At 33.1% G+C, this 27,131-nt stretch overlaps 1 protein-coding gene across 1 annotated transcript in view; it reads right to left on the bottom strand.

Moving 5' to 3' along the window:
- The window catches only part of LOC147072903 (uncharacterized), a 206,490-nt gene that overhangs the window by 137,094 nt on the left and 42,265 nt on the right, over nt 1–27,131 (bottom strand). The window contains exon 2 of the mRNA XM_085945872.1: nt 3,009–3,061. The gene's annotated coding sequence lies outside the window, so the exon portion shown is untranslated. The remainder of the gene's footprint in view (nt 1–3,008; nt 3,062–27,131) is intronic.

Raw genomic sequence — 27,131 nt, forward strand, 5'->3', positions numbered from 1 at the left:
TAGGGTATTATCCGAAAAGAATAAATTTGAACTAGAATTTTGTATTATCTGTACAATCTTGTATTAAAGGTACCTAATATGAATCGGCAATAATTATTTGTCTAAAACATTTCATACCGTTATACGTTTTCTTTTTTCATACAAAATTCAAGCAGTACAAAAACACTGTTATACTTAAGAGCGTACTTCAGTGAAACGGAAAATAATTTTCAACAGTAGGTGCGACAAAATTTCTCACTAGTCGCCAATCGGATACCGACTGTCGATTTGTTTTGTAATGGCATCGGATGAAAATATTCTTAAATCGTGTAAAGATGACTTTATGTATACACTTAAAAAAGAAAACATGGCAATGAATATACTATTATTATTAGTAATATAACAATAAACATAACATTAAATGGACACATGTTGGATTTTTATGACAAATTATATTTCGTTTGGCACGCGTCATTTGCACAATCCGCGCATCGCCTAGCCACGATCTTTTTAGACCATCTGAATCAATCATAGCCTTAATGGGCGAGTTAACATATATGTATTTAGCTTCCAAAGGGCTACATGATCTAATTGGTAAGGTATGTTAAGTTGATATGTTATATTATGAACTTGTGATTTCTCAACATTTTTGATTATCGAATTCACGAATATTTGATTCTCTAGAATTTTCCATCGGTTTATTAATTTCTCAAGATTTAGATAATTCTCGAAGTGTATTAATGCAACCAAATGTTTGCGAACAGATTTCAAAAATTCTATTAAAAATGAAAGTTGAGATCGTTTTAGGCCTTCGGGGAAAAAATACACTTATGAATCATTTAACAAATTCCACCCACAATCAAAATCTACAGCTTTTTATCTCTTCCGGAAAATAATTCTAAAATACTAGATCCCATCAAGAAAATCGCCATTTTCGAATCTCTATTTTAAAAATATATACCTAAACAAAAAAATCTCTAGAAATCTAGGATCAAATATTCGCATTATTTGTCGAGAAATCTCTTATCATAACATCTAGTAGCGTTTCCGGTGTTTTCAGTTTCCCCAAAAGTTCGAATAACATTTTTTTCAGAATAACTAATTGCCGAGATGAAAAGTAATTTTCCACGTTTATGAACTGGAAAAAAAACTGAAAAATATTGATTAACCAAAATTGATCGAGTTCGCTTGCTCTAATGTTATAATGCTACGTCAAAATAGTAGATTTTGATGAAATAAGTAGTGGTTTAGGTTATTAAAAATTGAAACGTTTAAAAAAAATAACGCTATATTAAGGGGGGACATGCTCAGCATAGGTCAAAATCGAGCTTTTATTCTATTTTCAAAGCATGATCCTGGACATTCCTTAAACGTTGTAGATAATCTATTTATATAATTTTGAAGCCTTATTATCCATTATATTTATTTTAAACATTTGATGACTGCATAAAGTATTTTTATTACATAAAATAGTATTCTTTTAAACCTCTCGCTCTAATATTTTTGAAATTGGTCATATTTCAGTACATAAATGTGCAGTGGGTGTTAAGATTTTTTACATTAATTAATTTTTAAACGCATTTATAAAATCAACAGTATAATTTATTTATGTCGACATTATTATAGTGCAATATTTACGATAAAAAATTATATTGATAATCTCTGTGAAATTTGACAAAAATTAGGCATTTTATTATTTAAAAAATGGGCAAGATTAACACATTTGAAGATAATTCTAAAGATATTGATTATAAGCTATATCTTTGACCATTGCAGTGTGATAAACTTCCTACGAATAATGATTGCTTTATAATAATTATTGACCTAAGAATAAGGTAGTGTTTTTTTGAAATACGCCATTTCTTTTGGCATTCCCCAGTGGTTAAGCTACAACATACGGCCGTAGCCATAAATTGAAAACTAAAACTGAAGTAGGGAGTAAGAACATGTTAACGCGCGTGTTTTAAACGTTGTAACAACGTTTAAGGAATGTCCAGGATCATGCTTTGAAAATAGAATAAAAACTCCATTTTGACCCACGCTGAGCACGTCCGCCCTTAAGTCGGATTTTGGCCTCCCCATCAAGTATTAGCCGATAAATCCAGCTCTGTTAACTAACCTAAGTTAACGAAATAATACATGGGTTATAAATCAGATTATAGAGCAGGGGAGGGCAAACTGCGGCCCGCCGGGTATTTTTTCGCGGCCCGCCATCATTAATTGTACTTTTGATTACGAATAACTTTTTTTATAATTTTTTAAAAAATATTGATAATACTCGTAGATTAAAATTTGAAGAATTTGTTGTTTCGTAAATGTATTATCTCAGTACGTCTTCCTTGCGTCTCGTCTCACACTATGTAACCACTATTTTCTACGTTGAACATCGATTTCAATAGATATTGATAGTGTACCGACAGAGCTACAACTTGAGATTATTGATCTGTAGTGTGACACTGATTTAAGAGAATTGCATCGTCGTGAAGAAATCTCCAAATTTTACAATGCCCTTAATTCAGACAAATTCGACCAACTTAAAGATTATACAAGAAAAATGTTCGTTATTTTTGGATTAATCTATATATGTGAACAAACATTTTCGATCATGAACCTCAATAAAAATTCTTTACGATCAAAATATCTCCGATGCCCATTTACATGCAGTTTTGAGAATATCAACTACAAAATTAACACCTGAATTTAAAAAAATGTACAACAGTTTCATTCTTCTTAATTTTTTTGTAATGTTTATTTTTCGTGATAATAAATAGTGTATATCTAAAAATGGTATTATACTTGCAGCCCGCCGCTCATTTTGAATTGTTGAATTTGGCCCTCCATCCAAAAAGTTTGCCCACCCCTGTTCTAGAGCCTTATAAATGGGAATAAACAATATAATAATATTATACTGTTAGTGTGTATCGCAGTCAAGATATCTACATTTTGTTATTTAGAAACTTGAAATCTATAATATAATATAATCACGATTGTATGTTTAAAAATAATAAAATAAAATTGTGTTTACTTACTTTTTCTTACGACCGGTTTAGGATGCAACTCTTATCAGCGATTGGTTGAAGATCTGAAAAAAAGAGAATGATTATTGAAAACATTATCCTGGTTTGGTTAAATTACTAGTGTTTTGAGATTTAATACATCTATAGCTGTACTCTAACAGATATTATATATAATAGCATACTTAATAAACATATGGAATTGTTTTGCACAACTTAAGTAAGTAAAGCGTCAATTACATTGAGCTTCTTTACGAGTTGGCGAATTTATAATCTGCCTGTAAAGTCGCCCAGTGTAATCATCGAACAAGCTAACAAGCAGGTTGTAAACACTCTACCGAGAAAAGTCAAAAGCCGGTCAACTTTACACGCTACACGCCGGCGTGTGGGCCTACTGCTTCTGCGCAGTAGAGCGCAGTAGCAACCTCCCGGTAAAAAAACGAACTACGTTCTGTCAAAATAGTCGCTGGCTTGTGGCTTCTCAGCGAATGGAAAGTTTTGTGTGTAATCATCAAATCGCAGTAGTTGAATCGCCCGCTTTTAAATTCGCCAACAAACAGCTCGTGAAGAAGCTCAATTTAATTGACGCTTTAGTAATAGGGAGTGTAATTCCGGTATTTAGGGATTAATATTACCGATCCCGATATTCATTAATGACAACATTACATTTTGCAAAACAAAATAAAAGGGTGGGAATTAATCGCACAATGCAATAATCAAAATTCACAAAAAAAAATAACTTTAACATTTGGAAAATAGTTTTCACATATATTAAATGATTTCACAAATAAATAGATGAAATCACATAAAATAGTTTGTTTCACAAAACAAAAATCATAAATCACTCATTGTAAATATAAATTCACTCAATTTTGACAACTGCACACATTTGTAAAATTGTTTTCACCGATAAATAATATATCGCACAAAGAAAAGGTAGAAATTCACAAATGTCAAACTAATTATTGTAACAATACAATTTTATTAGAAGGCAATCGCAAAAATGATGCTTAGGTGTCAATATAACTAATGTTTAACGCAGTAATATAAATATGTATATATAATTTGATGTAAATCTACAACCAAATAACACCACCTAGGTATACTTATCTTTTTCGGTTCATCGATATAAATTTTGGTAAATGTGGCGCAGATGCCGTCATGAGATTGTATAAGTATCTTTTTTGAACTAAACCTAATCTAACCTAACCTATTCTAACATAACCTAACCTAATATAACTTAACCTAACCTAACCTGACCTGACCTAACCTAACCCAACCTAACCTAACCTAACCTAACCTAACCTAACCTAACCTAACCTAACCTAACCTAACCTAACCTAACCTAACCTAACCTAACCTAACCTACCCCAACCTAATATTACCTAATATAATCTTAGTTTGTGATAATGAAGTAAGTATAAAAATCTATGAGCATTTTAATTTAACAATTATTAGATCGAAAAGCCTATGCGCCGACAGAAAAAGGTATTTATTATAATTGTCTACATGGAATTTATAAACTGTTTTCGTAAAAATAAATCATAAAAGCTCATGACGGCATCTGCGGCACAATTACCTAAGTTTTAATTAACGTCACTTTTTAAATAGGTATTTATAGTATTATTTGAATCTGAAAGTAGGTACCTAATACATACTTATGTTTTGCCAAAATATTGTTTAAAATCATTAAACCTAATTTTCATAGCGTTTATATTCTTTTACGATTAATTGGGTTACAATAGTATATTGATACGTGAAGACTACTTTTTCCTTAGTGCAAATCGATCATTTGATTGTTGTAGTTGATTTGTGAATATCATCCATTTCCGATGTGACGAACATCTTTTTAAATGTTGTCAGCGCTTTGTGAAAACAGTCTATTCAATTGTGCGAATATATATTCCCCAAAATAAAATGACTCGTTCAAGCACTCAAGTATTATTAGTATTATTACACTAAATAATATATATTTCGTGTCGTATCATTTTAATACATAGGTAATTAATTATTGTAATAGCTCATTTTATTTTATTTTCATTTATTTCTATGACCGATAACTTGTATTTTGTTTATTTACCTGTGTTATGTACTTTTTTTTATGTAATTATATTTTTTTAAATTTAATTAAGTACATTATTTTTTAATGTTTATGTAATAACGATATTTTTTATGCAATTATCATTAATTCATAATCAATGATTATAAAATCTTATTCCCAGGTTCATACGCGGTCTATGGACAAATAATAATACTCCATACAATTGGAGATATATCTTTATTATTGAAAACCCATGGAAAAATTTTTATACGTTATGTTACTTAAATTATTGAATTTTTAAAAAATGTTGTGCTTGCGTTATAATATTTTATCGAATCTTCAAACTATAGTTCCTGTTATTATTATAGTAAAGTTCTTAAGAGAATATATAAGCGAAACGGCAAATAATTTTCAACAATAAGTGGGACGAAATTTCGCACTCGTTGCCAATCGGAGAGCGGTAGTCGAGGTGTGAACACGTCAATTTGTTTTGTGATGGCGCCGAAGGAATATTTTCTTATATCGTGTAAAGATGACTAAAAATGTCACGCATGTACCTACTCGAAAAAGAAAACATGGCAATGAATATATTATTATTATTACTAATATAACAATAAACATAACATTAAATGGACACATGTTGAATTTTTATGACAAATTATATTTTTTTCGGTACGCGTCGTTTGCACAATCCGCGCGTCGCATAGTCATGATCTTTTTAGACCATGCCTCAGCTGAAGCCTTAAACGTTTGTAATAATGTTTGCTAAATTTTACAATTTTAATTACAATTTACACTAGAAAAATGTGTTACTACATAGGAACAATTTGACCATGAACATGCGGAGATCTGATTTCTTTTAGTGCACAGAATTTTCTCATGGCGAATATGATTATTATTCGGGGCTGTAATTATGTTATTCGGTTGCATCGATCTCTCTCGCTTTGTGTTAAATTAATTTTCTGTAAAAAATACCGAACTTGACGTCAATATACAGAATTTATTGTCAATCTCGTATTCCCGGATTAAAAAAATTAACGGAATTCAGAAATTAAAAACCCTAGTAGGTACATAACACCATTACATGTATTTTCAATCAATAATAAAGCTTCACCATTGAGCTGTCCTTGATTTTTAAAACGTCTTTTTTTAAGTTGCAGTTCCAAGAAAATTGCCACGACAAAAATATCTCCATACGTATTTATAAAATAATCATAATATTGTAATAATCAAACATCTTATTGCGTGCACAGAAATCAATAGTCAAACCATGTCGTGTCATACATATTTTATTACCACCTTTTGGTAGATGGCCAGGAATACAATGTAAAGCATTTCCTTTCAGATAAAACATGACATGTTATTATGACGCGCCATGCATTTAATGAGTTTTCAGTTTTAATTTTACAAAGGTTTAATATTTTGGACTCTAAATAAACGAAATCTTGTACGTATTCCATATTAGGAATATATAAGGAATTTAGAGTGTCGAATAGAACGTTTGTATGTGTTATTATATTGGTAACAACTTAATTATTATTTTCTTCTTCTATTGGCAGCGTCAAAACAAAATGGTAGTGCGCGTTCTGCTTTAAATGCTTTTGCTTTGATTACACAACCTACGTACGTATTTCTTGGTATTTTACATAATAAATCATTTGAAAAGTAATGGTCAATGCATTTTTCTTTTACCGCAGGTATTTATAGGTAATTTTTATATACTTCTGCTTCATGGACCCCACATTCTGAAGCGGGCCCTCAGGCTAGATTGTTTGGCGGGCCCCCTACCTATCGCTAAGGGTAAAGGCAGTGTGACGCACTGCAGTAGCGTTTTCCAAATGGCGTACGCGGTAAAATTAAAATGTATTTTTAGCGATTTTTTGTAGTTTTAATATGTACATACATTTGAATTATGGGGTTATCGAGTGTCGGCACACAGTTAAAAATTGCATCGTAAAACCATTTTTTTTTAAATTATTAGGCGACTTTTTTTTACTATTAGAGCAAATTTGTGATCTGTGTTTATCTCACTTATCTGGTCGACTCCTGCCTCCGTCGACTAGGCATGTAATCTGCTTTGATACGGCAATATATGAGATGCATGGAATGTCAAATTGAAGTCGAATTGATAATACACTATTCAATCATATGAATTTAAGTATTCAAGTCTTATTTGGCTAATGGCACATATGTATGTAATTATCTAATTGGGTGAATCTAAAATTATAGTGGAATGTCATATTAGAATAAGTGTGAAGTTCTCTTCAAATGAATTTGCAAATGTTCTGCAAATCTGCAGAGGTCCTTTTTTTCGCTTCAATTTTATACATTCAGGCTCCATCTCTATAGAATCTATCGAATGACTTCAATGATTTTGGGTCCTTGAATAATTAAAAACCTTCTTGATAACAGGCACAATGTTATAAATTTGAATTAATTCTTATATCTGGTGTGGCGTCGAGCCTGTTCCAGGACTTTGACCAATGTTCTGTGGGACATAGTTTGAGTATAGATAGAAGAAGGTTTGTCTAACATCTTGGGTTTTTCATATTTTGTGGCTAGTTTGTGGGGTTACATGTAAAGTGTACGTATTACATTTCACCGTAGCACAGTTTCTTATCGGAAGGAGATGACCGTATATTATACAGTCATCTCTATAGCACCGAGATGAAAAAAATACGCGTTGTTCGTGGATCATTGCAGACAATAATGTTCCTTCATGAATGAAAACCTAACCTAAAAAACAATCCAGTATATCGGCTATTTTCAAAATTTCTTTACCGCTGGCTTCCTGGAAACTGACAAGAACCGTGTTTTATTTTGACATGAATTTTATCTCAGTACTATAATACGACTCAAAGAGGTTGGACGGTCTTTAATGTACGACCATTTATATTTCACGTGTGATACAGCGAAATGAATACGTAAAAATTTCCGGACACGAGTTTGTGGTAGTCATTGTGGCAAATATTAACATGAATTTCGTTGATACCTAACAAGATAATCTTTATTCGGTTTTATCAATCTACCCATTATGATATTTTGTAATTTATCGTTCTGAAATCAAAATTAAAACAGAATTTCAAGTACATACATAGAAGGATAAACTACATTAATATATTTTAAGAAGCTGCGTTTGCAATAACTGGTTAACCTTGCCATAGCTTATCCGTCAACTAATCTAAATACTTCGCAAAATACGTGTAAGTTTTACCATTTGTTTCACTCTTTTATGAGCACTAGAAAGGGAAAGCAAATAAAGAGTTTGTCTATCAAATAGGTCATGTAAAATAATTTATTGCAAAGATGAACAGATATGTCCGTCGTTGTATTTGAAGTAGTGGACGTGCAGAAAAGTTGTTTGTAAATAATAACACATTATCAATAATATTATATTGAATAAACTATTTTTTTAATTCAAGATTTAGGAACGTAGCATTCCTTTATTGAACATACATAATATTATTAAGGTATATTTTAAAAAGATTTTGGTTCTCGTCGGTTTACTTTACAGTTTACAGGAAGCCGGCGGCAAACAAATTTTGAAAATAGTAACATACTGGATTATTTGTTAGATTAGGTTAGGTTAGGTTAAGGTTTCATTCTAGAATTCATGAATTTTGCCAAAATCGGCTATGAAAATTATCGCGGTTCCGGGCTGGCTTCTTGTAAACCGACGTGTACCAAGATTTTTCCTAGTGATTATATATATATTACTCAGAAGTATTTTCAAATTATGTATGTTCAATAATATTACTTATATTGTATGCTAGTGATAACCCGCTACTTTGTCTGAGTGAAATATAAATACAGAACGAATACTTATATAGACGAATTCAATTTGATTTTTTTTCAAATCACTGTTATAGAAAACGGTTAATTCAAGGCAAGAACTTTTCACCAACATCATCAACTTTCTCGTATCGAATTGTTGCAAGTAAGTTATTCGATAACGTTTGGATGCATGCACGCGCCCCTCTATCCGCACCTCACCTCACCGCTCCACCACTGCTAACTGACCGTTTTCACTAATGGTGCGCAATTTTAGATACGTTTTGTCTTGTAACTTCGGTACCTTTTCCATAACATATTCTATAAGCTGTAATTCTAATGACTGTATAAACATAAAGTGTTGTATAGGGACATCACCATTGGAGCATAGGAAGATGAAGAAACTCCACCTATACTACGTTGGTATCAAAGTACTACTTAAGGCTATACCTCAGTTGAGGCATGGTCTAAAAAGATCGTGGCTAGGCGATGCGCGGATCGCGGGTGCAAATCACGCATGCCGAACGAAATATAATTTGTCAAAAAATCCAACATGCGTCCATTTAATGTTCTGTTTATTGTTCTATTAGTAACAATAATAATATATTCATTGACATGTTTTCTTTTTCAAGTAAATGGGTAACGTTTTTAGTCATCTTTACACGATTTAAGAATTAATACCCGCGTCGCCATCACGAAACAAATTGACGTGTTCCCAGCTCAACGTTCTCTCTCCGAATGCCAGCGAGTCCAAAATTTCGTCGCGCCTATAGTTGAAAATTATTTGCCGTTTCACTGATGTATCGTCTTAATATATTATAGTCTATGAACTGTGTAAGTTTCAGCAATATTCGCCCAGTTGTTTTTAACTTGTAATTGAGAAAACCGAAAATACCCTACAGTTTTCTTAAGTACCAAGTGTAGATAAGTTTTTCTTTTAATATTAGTAGGTAATATATAGTATTGAATTGGATATTATTGGATTTGAGTAACCAGATATCAACATGTTATCTTGAGGAAAATTTTTGGAAAATTTATTTTGTTATTAGTCGAATATTAATATAGATTACAATACAATATTGTATGTATTCATTACACTTTAATAGTGGCTAATATTAGTAGGTAATATTTTATGTTTGTCATGCATTTACATAATTCTATTATTTTTTTCGTACAGATACCTGCTAAGAATTTAGCCGCGTAAAATTACCCGGTTTTCGGTTAGTTTAGAAACCCGAGGTTACCCGGTTAACCGGTTTGGAAGCTCTAATTATTAATAGGTATTTCATACAATATCAAAGTAAAGAAATTTACCAATGAAGGTTTATAGCGTTACATAATTGTGTGATACAGTTAATACACGTATCTTAAGGGCGGACGTGCTCAGCGTGGGTCAAAATGGAGCTTTTTTTCTAATTTCAAAGCATGATCCTGGACATATCTTAAACGTTGTAGATAATCTATTTATATAATTTTGAAGCCTTGTTATACTTTATATTTATTTTAAACATTTGATGACTGCAGAAAGTATTTTTACTACATAAAATGGTGTTCTTTTAAACCTCTCGCTCTAATGTTTTAGAATATAGTCATATTTCAGTACATGAATGTGCAGCGGTGTTAAGATTTTTTACATTTATTCATTTTTAAACGCATTTATAAAACCATTAGTATAATTTATGACGAGATAATTTTTGTAAAATATTTACGATAAAAAATTATATTGATAATCTCTGTGATCCCAAATTTGACAAGAATTAGGCATTTTATTATTCAAAAAATGGGCAAAATTAACACATTTAAAGATAATTATAAAGATATTAATTATAAGCTATGTCTTTGACCATTCAAGTATAATAAATATTCTAGGAATAATGATTGCTTTATAATAATTATTGACCTAAGTATAAGGTAGTGTTTTTTTGAAATACGCCATTTCTTTTGTCATTCCCCAGTGGTATTTCCCCCCTTAAAATATTAATGTGATTAAAATAGTTACTATTTAAAATATAGTATTCAATAATCGTATTCTGCAAAATGTCACAGTCAATAGACATAATGTGGGCGTTGTATTATGGTAATCATTTATCGATATTAATATTATTTTTACCTATTATCATTACGTGGTAAAAATGTTATTATTATCCATATTATAATATATCAGTGACGTCTCTAGTATGATTATGTAGTGGAGTAGTAGATAAAACGCTCGACTAATTATAAAAAAAACGGAAGTCTTCCCTAAGTATATTAATATAATTATGCCTAGATATCTATGTTGGATTGCAGAACTAATAAAGTTAATGAAAAGAATGTGTACCTACTGATATAATATGGATTATGTGGGAGGATTTGTTTGCACATTGATTAAGACTAGGGATTCCAATCCCGGGATCCCGAATCCCGAGATCCCGGGATCCCGAGCTATTTTCGATACCTATGAATCCCGGGATTGATAAACATAATCCCGAAACTTTCGGGATTGATTTTTTTTATCGATTATTATGGAAAATAAAATAAAAACGAAAACATAACAGAAAAAATACTTTTAATAAAAAATAACTACATTAGAAATAAACTGAGTTTGATTTATAACCATGTGTAAGTTGCCGATTCATTTTATTTTTTCACATAAATTAATAAAAATGAGAAAGATTGGAAAAAACAATGCTTCGCACCATTAACAAAGTAATTCCACCATGATCTCATACGTTTTACGGCAGTTTCATATTTGGCTGAATAATTAGATTTATGAAGCGGAAAGGCCATAAGTACACCATGATTTGCTTTACTATTTTAAATCTCGCTAACCCATTCATTACGTCACTATCAGAAACAGCAATCTCATATTAAATTCACATTAATATTTATATTACAATATTATTTACTCCATTAAACTTATATATTTCCAAGATTGAACGTATAAAATATTAACAATAAATGTCTTAAATAGTATAAATTATACTAGAATAATTTTTGACCGATTTTATCAATGTTATTTGTAAATATAAATTTTTTATATAAACAGTGGAGAAAAATGCCAATCCCGGGATTGTCAAATCGTAATCCCGAAATCCCGGGATCAGAATTTTGGCTCGAGATTGGGTTACCTAATTAAGACCACGGATTAACAAAACTTTGGCACGAAAAAAAAATCAGCGATGTAGGTTAGGCGGTTTCAATAATTATTTCCCGACTGTTGCTTTAAGTTGCGTTTATTTTACATTGTAACGTAATATTTTATATGTGGCATAATATTATAAAATAAGAACCATATTGCCTAATAATAGCTTGACCGGAGGACATGATGCAATTATTATGATCATTGGAGAATGGATTCAATCACCTCGGCTCTGTTCAATTACCCAATGATGGACCAATTTAAAAAAAGATACGACCAGAAAGAAGCCACAGATCGTAAGCATTATAATGCAACTTATTTATACCTATCAGTTGTAATATAATATGTAATCCCATCCAAAGATGTACGAAAAACTATTTAAATTCTTGTTAAAAGTTAACTATATTTTAGGAACGTGTTTCAAAAAGATTCCTTTAAAAATCTAAAAAATCAATCATAAACTTGGAACCCAATCCCATCAGCATTTTTTACTATTAACAATGAATTTTCTTCTTTCTTCGCGTATGTAAAAGTATTGTTTCCACAATTTGGAATTCATAAAGTCATCCAAATTGATCAAAATGTCTTCTGAAACCTTTCAATACATATTTTTCATGGATTGTAAAATGCAGAAATTTTGCGCGCATTTTAGGCTTTATTGTTTGGAAAATGTAAAATTATATTACCTTATCTTTAACGCATGAGAGAAAACATATGCAAATGTGTAAGAGGGACTGAGGAGGGGAGAAAACGTACGAAACATATGAGTACCAACATACGTATAAGCGTAAATTCTAAATTTGAAAAATCGTTTATTTTCTGAAAACAAATGCTAGTCTTATAATAGTTTGACAGATGTTTATAGTGTTGTAATAGCATATTCAGTGATTACCGAGAAATTAATGTGTTATCCTAGAGATTTAAGGGTTATTATAATAAGGGTAGAGTGCTGTAACCTTAGGCGACATACACAATTAATCAAAAATTAGAAATATTATGGACGAATAGCTATCAGGTAATTGTCGCCGTTTTGTGTGTGTTTTGAATGTGTTCAGCAATGGCGTGCTCGGCAAAGGATACACCACAACGACTCCGCTAGGTTGATGCAGCAGCTCTCATATACGTTTTATAATTGAGTCTGAATCATCAGAACAACGACAGTAAGCCAGGACATACACGTGAACATAATAATATGAGAGAGAGGGAGACTGGGAGAAGACGTATAAGAATGTTGACAGGTGGTGCTGGCTAAAAAATAATAAGTATTTGCTAGTATATTATAATATAAAACAGTGATTAATAGAACCTGTACACGTGCATGGATTTATTTGCAGCAATAGTGAGTATTTTGAACTAACGTGACAATAACTGTTTACATGTAAAAGTTTTGACTGTCTCTCCAATCTCATTCTTCAAGAATTAAGAGTGATCGAGACTCGATGTTGTCATTTTATGGTACCTACTATTTGACAGGTAGTGAAAATCGGTTAACCTCAAAATTCGTTCGTAGTAAAGTTCTTTTTTTGCCGGCAGATCGCCACTATCGTTCTACTACGCAGGCGCAGATCGAAAAATTCTCAACTGTCGCATGAAGCTTCCAAAGCAAGATAATACACGTTTTCTTTTCTTTTCTTTCGATCATGTCCGATCCTAATATGATCATATGGGCCTCCACAGAGTGGAGGTTTGTATTAACAGATTTTGTCTTTACGAGAAATGGATGTCAACCACTTGCTCAACCAATTTGGTCCATACTCTGACTCAAAAAATTGAAAAACAATATGTGTACTTGCCAGACCCAGGATTCGAACCTGGGACCCATGATGTTATAGGCCGACGCTTAAGCCACGCAGCCATCGGGTGTATTAATATTAATTTACACGTACATTTTATTCTTATGGCCGCGATAATACGTACTGTCAGCAGTAAATCCATGCACGTATATACGGGGTATAATGCAATATAGTTTACATATTAAAATTTACAATTTTTAACAAGGTTTATGGATTTTGATATAAATGTAGCAAAATATTAATGATTTTTTACTCTTTTAATGTAGCAAACCAACGAAGGATGAAAATTTTGGAATTACAATAATATATGTAAATAAAAAAAAATTTATAACCGTAGTCTACCTACTTATATTTTACTTCAGTGATAAAAGTTTTCTCCTCTTAGGAAAATCTTTTTATTATGTGTTCATTGTTATCAAATAATGTTTGATTGTCAAAAACTTATTCATTGATAATGTAGATTGTAGAGAGTAGTTATGTTTGTTTTTTTATCAATGGGGAAAATAATATTTGTAGTATTTGTGCTTATTTCTATTTCATATTTATTCTAAACTAGTAAAGTGAGAAAAAAATGAGTCAACCGCTAGAACAAAATTATTATTCTGAATTGTCATTGTCATTATAATAATATTACAAAGTGAGAGTTATATTCAAGGTAAATTCAGTTTTAAATACACCGCTCACAGCTCGCACGGTTAGCAGGAACAAGTTTCGTTTTTAGACAATGCGAACCCAACGAAACTCAAGTCAAGCAAATATTATAACACACACAATGACAATAATATTATTATAAATACTCATGCCTAAAATTTTATTTTGGAATCCCGAAACCCGCAAGACAAAATGGTCACGAACAGTATGGATTAGTTATTGTGGAAATCCCGATAATTTTTCTCCATTTTTCCCTGTCTCTATTATACTATTCCAGGGGTAGTCAACCTTTTCATTCCTACCGCCCACTTTTGTATCACTGTTAGTAGTAAAATTTTTAAACTGCCCACCGGTTCCACAGTAATGATGATTTATAAAGTAGAGAAGTAACTTTACTTTATAAAATGTATAAATCAGAGTTACTAGCATATAATAATAATTACTTACGAAATACTTTCGCTAAGTTTGGCATAATAAATCTTTTTTTAAATTTAAATTGTCACGGGGAATTTTATGAAAACATAATGAAAATGTTTTTAAAACCCCTACCGCCCACCATGAAAGCTGGAACGCCCACTAGTGGGAGGTAGGGACCAGGTTGACTACCCCTGTACTATTCTATATACTGACTTGCTTGTTATTCAATCGAATCGGATTCCAGAGTCCTAGAAGGCTACTAAATACCTATAAGAAACGTAGTGTGTACATGCGGAGCTACGAGATACTGGCATGCATGGCCCCCACATAATGAAGCCGCCACCGGGGCTAGGATCTTTGTCGCCCACCCTACCTATGTATAAGATTAACGGTGATGTGATGACCTACAGTAGCGTTTTCCAAATGGTGTTCACGGTAAGTTTATGGGTATTTAGTGTATTTTTAGTAAGTACTTAAATCCACTTGGATTATGTAGTTGTCGAGTATCAACACACAATTAAAAAATTGCATCGCATCATATTATTGTATTATCGCATAATATAAAATATTAATACTATTGAAGTAAAATGGCGCCGCAGGCGACTTTTTTACTATTGGAGCAGATTTGTGATAAGTGTTTATCTCAATTATCTGATCGATCTGGGAAGATGCAAGAAGATTAGAAAATGACAGGGATTCTTGGACGCCCGTTGTGTTGTCCATAATATATTTACTCCAAATAATACTAGACACCCACGGTGGCCGCGCGGCTTAGGCGTTGGACTATCACACCGTGGGTACCAGGTTCGAATCCTGGGTCTGGCAAGTACACATATTGTTTTTCAATTTGTGTGTGAGTCAGGGTATGGACCTAATAGGTTGAGCAAGTGGCTGACATCCATTTCTCGTAAAAAAACAAAATCTGTTAATACTCTCAACTCTCTAAACTCTCTAAACCTCTACTCTGTGGAGGCCCATATGCTACTACATATTAGGATCGGACATGGTCGGAAAAAAATACTAGATATAAACTATTTTTTTTTATTCAAACGAATAGTTCACAATATTTAAGAATGTAACAGTCTTTTTAATGAACATACATAATTAAAAAAAAAACTACTCAGAAATATATAACCATTTTAAGATTATTTTTTTTTGAAAAGATACGACTCTCCTGCTGGGTGCTATTGGTTATATATTTCTCAGAAGTGTTTTCAAATTATATAAGATGTTCAATACTAGATATAGATGAATTAGAAGAAGAAGAAGGTCTCTCCACCGTATTAATTTTTTCTCTTGCCCAGATGATCTAGCCTAAAACAATAAATATTTTCTCGCTTTCTGAGTATCGGCAAATGTTTATTTATTGGTAAAAGTTGTTCTAACGACATTTTTATTAAAATTAAAAATCAACACTAAGTTTTGTTATAAAATTGATCATAGTTATCTCAATGTGAGATTTAGTTTTGAAATACTACCATTTTACCAGGTATTAAAATAGTTGCTATGCAGTTGTTTCAATTCTTATATTTTCATGTGGTTTACCGATCGCTTTTCGGAATGGACTTGCTTTGTTTCACTAGACCTTGTGGTTTCCAGATGAAGTTGTAATCATAGTACTACTATTATGATTGTCTTGTTATGGAAAGGTATGATTTGCAAGCACACAATGACGGCCATTTTAGTATGATATTTTTGACAAGGTGAGTTACAAGTGTCTTGATATTCATAATGCCATTGCAGTCGTGTATTTTATTACGTTGTAATGTTGAAATGACGTACACAGTAGCTACTAAGCAACTCATAATTACTATTAAAAAATATTTACAAAATAATCATTTGCACATTAACATAGTACGCATGGCCCCCACATCCTGAAGCAAGCCCCCGGGTTAATATATCTAGTGGACCCCCCTACCTATCGGTAAGGTTAAAGGCACTGTGACGCTCTCCAGTATTGTTTTACAAATAGTGTACGAGGTAAAATTATTATTATTATATTATTCGATCATGTCCGATAAGATCATATGGGCCTCCATAGAGTGAAGGTTTGTATCAATAGATTTTTGTTTTTACGAGAAATGGATGTCAGCCAATTGCTCAACCTATTAGGTCCATACTCTGACTCATACATAAATTGTAAAACAATATGTGTACTTGGCAGACTCAGGGTTCGAACCAGGGACCCACGACGCTATAGGCTGACGCTTAAGCCGCGCGGCCATCGTGGGTGTAAAATTAAGAATATATTGATCGTTTTATTTATATTTTTGAATTTTTAATAATTATGAACTTGTTCAGTATCGACAATTACATTGCGCAATGGGATATGTTCAAATGTGAATATTCAGGAAATAAAATAGCGCCGCAGGTGACTTTACATACTATTAGAGTAAATTTGTGATGTGTTTTTATCTCACTTATCTAGTCGACCCGACACACCGCCTCCCCCTTGAGCCCGGGCGTTCAGGCTAGAGTTCTGTCAGCCGCCCCCTTATGGGGGCCATGATAGAACGGAGTGGTAAATCCTGGATTATATTGGTGGCGAATGCCAAGCTAACGGATATGATCGAAGGAAAGAGCCTGCGAGTGCGAGGTATATAATATGAACTACTAACCCTTAATCAAATCATGGTAATATTCCCACATACAATTTGGCTGTTTTGTATCGGACAATTGTTAAGTATTCACAAACAAGCTGTGGGAAAATAGTTCCTACATATTTTTTCAGGAGTTTTTTATACATACTGAAATTTGCATAAGTACATATAAATAAAGTCTATATATCATTGAAATACATAATAATTATTGTTGTAATGTAATACGTTACTGGGGTCTGGTTAAGTAGATTTTAAGATCATGGAGAATATGACTTAATGACTTATTCAAACGTATTATAAATCCAAAAGTCCACCAATTCATCCACCATAATGATATGTAAACTCAATGCAAGTCTATACCCGAATCATTGCTATAACATTAAATGTTTGGACATTCCACATATTAAATATTCCTCGCACGAATAAAAAAAAACTTTTAACGAGAACACGAGTTATACCGATGCAATAATCAAAATTATCCCGCAAACATGACCATACCTGCGCTTGTTTGTCAGTGCATTTGCACACATTTTCCATACGCAGCGAAATACAAAAAAAAGTGTAAATGTTTTAAACAGTTTCTAATGGCAGACATGTTGGTCTGAATTGGGCTGTATTTGTCGATGGACCGACCTATTTTAGTTTATCGCTTGATTGCTGATAGCCAAGTCCCCCATTTGGCCAATACGCCAACTTGGTTAAGACCACAGAACAGATTAACAAGATAGCAACGTGAAAGCCAGTGAAAGAAACACAACGCGCGCTGAATTTCGTCACATATGGATATAAGCTACCTACTAATATTGATGCATACTTTGATACATATTATGTAACTATTGTAAATAACACAATTCTTTAACACGGTTTACCCATCGAGATTTAATCCTGATAGCCTCACCCAGAAATCAGCACACTTCCAATTGTTTATGTGTTCCCTCTGTTAAAAAATACCTTGGGAATCATAGTAGGTATAGGTAAAACACTTTACTTTATCATCTATAATGGTAATACCTTTACTAAAGTTGTGCAACGCACCAAGACGTGACAGCTTTGCAGAAATGTCGCGACCTTTTGTCGTTGCTCCGTTCAGTTTTTGCAGACTTTCACTTATTATTTAGAACAGTGATGCACCACCTTTTCATCAGTAGGGCCAATTTATTCAATATATAATTAAAAATATATTGAACGTACCAGATACTGCGGACACTATCCACTTTGTATTGCGAACATTTATTTACAAGATGAAACATTTCAGTTTCAAAATCTATTACATCCAGATTTATATGGTGTACAGCGCAGCGATATGCAAAAAGTGTGCATCCGTGGCCAAGCGCTCTTCTTCCGAACACAACCAACTTCTTGCTCGTTTTATTTCCAAAAACCGTTAAGTCCTTAATTAAATATTTATAGAAAACCACTTTTTTGTGTTTTAAGTGGTTGCTTTCGACATTAATTTATGTTTAATATAGTATTGTTCTTTGAAATACAAACAATACGTAAGTATATAATTTTTAATTTGCCAATAAACCCTGTTTTCAGATCATCAACCTAAGGGCTAAGACACACGACGTAACAATATGCGGAAAACCCGAGGCAGACCACGACAACGAACTATTTCAAACTTCACGACCGCGACATATCGATACATTTTGACAGACAAAACACATAGCTTTGTGGACAGGTCATAAATCTATTTTTTAGAACTTCACAACCGGTATGTACAAAATCAGTAATAATCTCATAGTGACAAACTGGGATGAATAAATAAAGATTGCAATATTTAACGCAGTCAAAACGTCACGTCTACGCAGCTAGAGTTGGTGAGGTTTTCCTGCAAAAGCCGAGCCGTTTGTCTTAACCCGAAGAAATATGAAATTAGACATATCGGCAAGTACATTAATTATCATAATATATTATACATATTATATACCTATATTAAGGCTTTTAATGGAGATGGGCTGGACACATAGCTCGAAGAAGAGACAATCGTTGGACAAATCTAGTCATCCAGTGGTATCCAAGAAGTACAAAACGTCCACAAGGTAGACCTAGAGGCCGCTGGATCGATGAAATGATAAAGTTCTGCGGAAGTACGTGGCAACGCAATGCACAGGACCGAGAGAAGTGGAAGCAACTTGAAGAGGCCTTCATCCAGCAGTGGATGGATTCAGGCTGATGATGATATACCTATATGGTTTATCGGTTTTTGGTATGTACTTCAATAGCAATATATGATGTATCAAAACGAACGAATGGAATTTCGGAAACTAAGTCTAATTATGCAACGATTTTTTTTGCGTATTTTATTTAGTCGGCGGGCTGTAATAAATGCCATGGTGGACCGCATACCGCACGCGGGCCGTGGGTTGGGCGTACCTTATTTAGAAGCTCGTTTCGTTGGTACTCCGCTTAGCTGTGAAGTATGTATGATCTTATTGTTAGACTTTGTACTATGATTCTCATGTGTAACGGGCTGGTTTAATGTGACTGTTTGTTACTAATAAACAACTTACGTGACATTTCTATTGTGTGACTTTTTCAATTTATACGATTACCAGGCAATTATACGAGGCAAAATTATTTTAAAACGAGATAATTTGACCTGCGTCCGTATGCAAAGTTACAATAGACGCTTCGCATAAGTAATTAATGTTTGTTTACAAACGGTGCATGCATTTTATAATACAAAAAACTACAACTCATTAGTTGTAGGTACCTGAACAATTAAATACATATTATTATCTATATGTACAAAAACAATAAATATAAAATTCTTCTTTTTTTCCCTTGTGCTACAACCCTGTGTCCTGCTTCCATCCAGGTCTACACAAAGCCGCTTCCCTCCAGTTTAAGACAGACATTGTCTTTAAATTCAACTTGATACTATTCCTCAATCTTGTACGAGGTCGACCAGGTCTTCATTTGCCTTCCGGCTTCCCGAACGTCAGTTTCTTTGTCATACGTGACTTGTCTATCATGTGTACCCAGCCATCTAAGGTGGTCAAAGCGTACTGTTCGTAACTATATCTTCGTATCTGCCCCAACTGTGTGGCATTAGTGGATCCGAAGATACCACGCGGCACACTCTGCTCAAAGGAGCCCAACACTCTTCCATGCTTTAAAAATCATGCACCAGCTCTCCGTGCCATATGTAACAATTTATTAGTGTTTTGTACAAGATGTATTTCAAGTGACGGCTTAATGCCATGGAACCTAGACCTTCATTAAATTATATAATTGTAAATAGAAAAATACTATACATATTTGGGAAATAAAGAATATACAAGTTAAATTATCGGTAGTAAATAAAAGAATATTGTAAAATAACATAGACATTACGATTAGATAACAAAATATATAATAACTAGCTAAATAAATAACAAACAAATCGAGTATCTACTTCACAAATAAAATATGAAAGAGGGAATCAGTCGGAAATAATTATGCTTTTGTCCAAGAGCACACATGAATTATTTATACGACTGTGGTATTGGGATATTCGCAGCTCTTTGACTTGTCAATATTTACCGACAACCAAAGGGTAAAAACAATTGGCCAAATTTTACACACTCGTTCACATGACTTCAAGAATCTTTAAGTAACCAGTCGAGGGATTCTGTATTAACAGCACTGGTTGAGTACTTGATAGTAAGTACTTGTTATATAAAAGATGCCAATGGGGGAGCTGTTTAGAAAAGAATGGATCCGTTACATTTAAGAATGCATGGAAAAGTTTGATTTATAAAATTCACCATGAAAAGATTACAATACCCACTGGTATGGATAATGAAAGGTCGAATCACAGGTAAACACCATATTGTCAGCAGTTTGAATCATTGATTCTGACGTAGATACGTTAGTTATATTTAAAAAATATTATGTTTTGAATTGACTTCTACTTGGTAGAACTCCATTATAATAGTTTAAAAACAAAGTTTAAAGATAATTCTATGATATCTACTTGAGTTATTTATGATGATAGTTGTTGCATGTTATGAACCCATCTGCAGAAGGACACTAAAATAACAATTGATAAAAACTTAAAACTAATGTAGATAGAAGGTATGCCAAAAAGAAAATGTGCATTGTATTGCATTGATCAATATTTTACGCTTTCATTCACTAGTTTAATTATTTGTTCATTTTACTAGAAATAAATAATTTTACTCTACGGACTTAACATAATATCTGGGTGATAAAACAGTTTTAAGAGAGGATTATTAAATAGATTGACATCTACATTGATTAGGTCACCTTTGTATTATGCAATATTGTAAAATAATGTTGCATTTTTATTCGAAATATAAATTCAATAATAGTTACCAAGTCACACTAATTATTATTAACAGGTAATAAAAATTGTACACTTTTGTCTAGAATATTAACTGACCTGTGATAACTGATACTGAATTTATTTATTATAGTCAATTATTCGAGCTCTATTGGATATGCCTACTTTGAAAGTGACAGATAATAAACCACTAAATATTGCCTTATCAATATCAATTTACCGTCACGACCTTGTTATCGGACGGCGATATTATTTTTCTCTATGGAAAACCCGGATGTTTAATGAAAATTGTTAGAGAAAATTAATGTCTGCAAATAATTGTCGATTTTAACAACGACAAAAAATGGAAATTTATATATATGCAGTTATATGACGCGCGTTCATTGTCGAATCTTATTAGGGATTTACCCAGAAATATTTCCTCTAAAAGAGATACTTTGAATATTGCACATATTGTATAGTGCTAGCGCTTTGTAACAACATGCCAAACATCACAACACTTATACATGCTACGCCTCGGCGACCATATTGGAAAATGGTGAACGAATTCCATTTTTTTTAAATCTATATCACATTACTTGCATCAAATTTAAAAAAAAATAATGACAATGAATCTTGAACAAAAATATTTATAACAATTTCCGAGCTACATAGATATTATTTATTAATGGCCAATTTTTCTAGGATTATTCTAATATGTATATTTCTGAGGTTTTACAAAATGATGTAGGTATTTTAAATAAAATACAATTTAACTGTTTGCTTTCCTCAATTAAAAACGGATCATCGGATATTAAATATTACATTATATATTTGTCTTGATTTATCTAGTTACCTGTCTATCTTTAACGCATCAGAGAAAATATATGAAAATGTATAGGAGAGCGAGACAGAGAAAAGTCATATTAAAATGGGTAAGGTGAGATAAAACACGTAAATGCAAATTATAAATTTGAAAAAAAAACTAACAACACATAGGAAACTCTCATAATAGTATGACAGACGGTTACAGTGCAGTACTAACATATCGAGTATATGGAAAGTATTAAACTACATTACAATTAATTTGTGTATAAACATAGTGTATAAAGAAGTTTTGTGTCATAGGAAACAGGATTTTGAAAATGTCAATTTATATAAGAATAATATTCTTATCTCTAAGCATATTATGCTCGATTCAAATTAAAAAAATTAAACAGATTGTATAAACCGCCATGTATTTTTTTCTAGTGCAGTTAATAACCGTTATTAAGTAGCGTATAACTATTAAGAAGTTATTAGGTTAATCTATATACTTTACCTTAACTGTCAGATTTATAAAATTAACTGTGATTGAAACGACATTCCCGAAACAAATATCAGACCAGTTTCGAATTATTATACAATACGCACATTGCATAATATTATTTTACTATACTACTAAGACTTGATCAAAATAGTATAATTCAACATTATAATGAGGCATTAATTAAATACAGCTATGAATGGTTAGCGCCAGTTAGAAGAAGCCTTGGAATCTGCTAAAGCCCACTCATCTACATTTCTGAGACCACTTTTTGTATTGAGGAAAATAACATACAAATAACAGCTTACTAACACCTCTTAGTTCCTGGTGAATCGTAAATGTCCATGACTGTGATATTACAGTATTCAATGTGGGCTAAAACACGATACAATTTTAACGTTTTCAACAATATTAAAGCTTAAACCTATTGAACTAACTGTGAATTGTAGATAACGCAAGACATATTCAAATATTCCATATATAAGCAAAGAGGGGGCACAGTTATTGAGTAGCTTCTGAATACTTTTTAGAATCATCAGATCAATAATCTGAATGTGGGCATATGTTTAATTTTTCAAAATAAATTGTGATTTTTGATCCGATAGTGAATTCTATTTGATGATGTTGCCTGCACGATATTCTAATCTCAAGTGCATAGATTATAATATAAAATAACTAGCTGACCCGGCAAACGTTGTTCTGCCATATAAATTATTTCTAGTGAATATTTTGGTTATTAAATAAAAAATAACGAATGTATCGTAAGTGTGTGGGGATGGGATCTATGACAGAAAGAGGAATAGAGCGCTGTAGACGATGACCGCCGATAAAAACAAAAAAAACATCAACCATTCATTTTCTCAATTCAAAATGAGTAATGATGTTCATAATGAATGAATTACCTGTGACAGGATCTCGTTATTTAATGTTTATGCAATATCTGTCTTGTCCCTTCCAGAAAATTAGCGGATATTGGAGAGCGTCGTATGAACGGTGTGTGTCAGCGATGAACTCCAGATTATTGTTTCTTCTTCGAATCACGATTTCTCGCGTCGATGTGCGGTCGCCAACCATGATTCTAGCAATGTCGTCAACAACAGGCACAGTGAATCGACGCACGTGCTCTCCAGCTGGTGTTTTATCAGGATTGATGACAATAGCGTGATTGTCACTTTGCAATTCGTGCATGTGTGCTTTGAAGAATTTCAATAATTCATTGTGCTCATTCAACAGGGCGTTAGGCGAATTGAGGCTATTGTAGCCGCAACGTGCATTCACATGATTGATGTCCTCACCGCCCATGAAGTAGATTTGTAAAAATTAATGTGGTTCGTTTGGCATTGGCAGCAATGAGCCTACTTTGTGGTATACTTGGCCTTTGGATTTTGAACGTAGAATGGAATTGTTGACCATTTGCCGCAGTATTGGGAACTATTTCTGTTGCTCCGAACGAAGTCATTTGGAAGCATGAATTGAATATGCGAATGGACTTCAGGAACAGGTTTGAATCTGAAACCGTGCCGATGAGCAAGCCGTTCAATGGTTCTGGTGGTATCTCAATTTTCCTGATGCGCAACACATCCCGGCTGACTCATGTTTGAATTTGAGCGTATGACAATGGGGACATTCTTTGTCCATAGCACCAATCAGCACTTTCGGATGAGCGGAATATTCAATATCTGGCTCGTACTCAAATGCGAGACGAAGGAACGAAGCGGATATAAATGTTCGATGTACTTGTTGGCGTTGTCGGTCATTTGCTCTGCGTGTGTTAACTACGAACCGGCGCGCTTGGCTCCGTTCCAATTGTCGTAGTTGATTTCGTTCAGCTCGTGCCTCTTGTGATTGAGATGCACGCAATTGCGATATGCTTACACGCACATTTTTGTTATCTTGTTGGATTTGTTCGTCTGTTCTTTCTGCTCCACTATTTCGCATGTTTGTTGCTTTATTCGTTTGACGGCCCAAATGGCCCCCCTTGCGTCTTGTTGGCATTGTGACTTTGATACACGCACATAAAAATAGATAAATTAAAATAAATCGTACAAAATTTTGAACGCACTGCGTTGTGATATGCCGAATGAAATGTCAAAATGACGCGACGCTTCTCTTGAATTCTTCTCGGACGTAGCGCCATCTGTCATTCAACAACATAAATAATTTCGTTTTGTTTGAAAATACGAACGACGGTTAAATTTGTTCATACAAAAATAATATAATCGCGATTAAAAAATGGGAGGGTGGGGGTAGGAGGGTGAAAATTTGGAGTTATAAGTATTTTTTTATGCCAAATTATAAAAAAATACAAAAAAAAAAATTGTCAAAAAAATGAAAGAAAATTTTTCTGGATAGAGATACCCTAATCACCTAGCGGTATGAAATATACTTGTTGACCTATTCTCATACCTAAAAAATATACATAAAAAAAATTCATAAAAATCGGTCGAGCCATTTCGGAGGAGTTCGACCACAAACATCGTGACACGAGATTTTTATATATATAGAGATATGTAATAAAAATATTATATTGATATTGGGCTAGTGTGGTTGACAAGAATGCATGTGTGGCTGTTGTCCGACGTTTGGCAAAAATGCAACCCTCATCATCCATGTTGTCAAATAAGTTCACATCGATTCTAGTAATATCGAACCTTTTTGGGGCGGTCCAGTTCTTTATTTTAATGTTTACGAAATCTCACCTGGCTGTAAATCATTGAAAATTATGATTAATTGAAAAATATTTTATGAAATATTATATCTTTCATAAAATACCTTTGTCAAAAGATAAATAGCAAGATATTTTCACGAATGGTAAAGATAAAGATTAAAGAGTGTGTTGCCAGATGAGATTTTCAAAAATTAGTACAGTGACAAAAATGTATAAAAATGAACGATTTTACTTGATTCGTGGCCATCGATGGATACCTACTATATATAATTAAAATTTCACTACAATCTTCAAAAAAATCTCGTAAATCTGATATTAATGCGATATATACCTGTTCATTATATTGTTATTAGTAGATCTATTGAAATTTCAGTAAACATAGCAACACTGGGCAGTGGCGCACCCAGGGGGGGGGCAAGGGGCCTTGGCCCCCCCCCAAAAACATTGAAATTGAAAGCCAATAAACCTTTGGGCTTAGACAAATAAAAACACTGGCAAAAGAATGATTTGTAATTCTCCAGCACCCTTTTTAGAACAATTTCTAACACAAAAATTTCGAAACACTAATGTCAGGTTTTTTAGAGACCCAATCCCTAATGGAACTGTCAAAAATTTCTCGGTGTCCACCCGAATTCCGGAGTGGTGTAGGTAGATCATGGCTGGGGAGGGCTGACAGGGCTCTAGCCTAGGGGCCCGGGCTGTGGGGGGCCCGGCGTGTCGGGTTGACCAGATAAGTGAGATAAACACACATCATAAATTAGCTTTAATAGCAAAAAAGTCGCCTGCGGCGCTATTATACTTCATGGCCATGAACATTTTCAATTACTTATATAATTGTGCAATATGTTTTTTGATTATTATGTGTCAATACTCGACAGCTCCATTATTAAAGTGGATGTATTGAAAATCGCCAATAATTCAGTGTATAAGTACCCTTAATTTGAACTAAAACACAATTTAAAAACGTTAATGTAGTGTTTCACACTGCATTTAATCTTAGCGGTAGGTAGGGGGCCCGCCAAATATCAGTTTCAGGATGTGGGGACCATGGTGTAGGTACACCGAGTGCAATAGACAACGAGAAATTAGGCTGTGAAGAAGAAAAAGAGCCTATGGGACTAATTTACATTCTCCTTCTTGCCCCCCCCCCCCAATATTAAATCCTGGGTGCGCCACTGAGTCACTGGGTCACTGTTGTTCTGTCAGATCATCAAAACGGCAAGAAATTAACCAACAAAATATTATAATACTCGTCACCCATATTACAATATAGGAATATAAACGTACATACATGCCAACAAACATTCGATGTCCATTTTAAAAAATTAACTTTTATAAAATATTTTACGTAGTGTTTGTTATATTATGTTTTATAAAAGAATGCTATCTTAGTTAAATATCTTTTATGTTCTAATATAGCCCTAAGTGATTTTTGATTGTTAATCGTGATAATGGATCTAAGGTTTGTCTCGAAAATCAGTTATTTAATTTATTTGAAGT

The sequence above is a fragment of the Rhyacophila brunnea genome, unplaced genomic scaffold, assembly GCF_057557595.1.
Source record: "Rhyacophila brunnea isolate RB1 unplaced genomic scaffold, BYU_Rbru_1.0 scaffold_19, whole genome shotgun sequence".
Classification (NCBI taxonomy): Eukaryota; Metazoa; Arthropoda; class Insecta; order Trichoptera; family Rhyacophilidae; genus Rhyacophila; species Rhyacophila brunnea.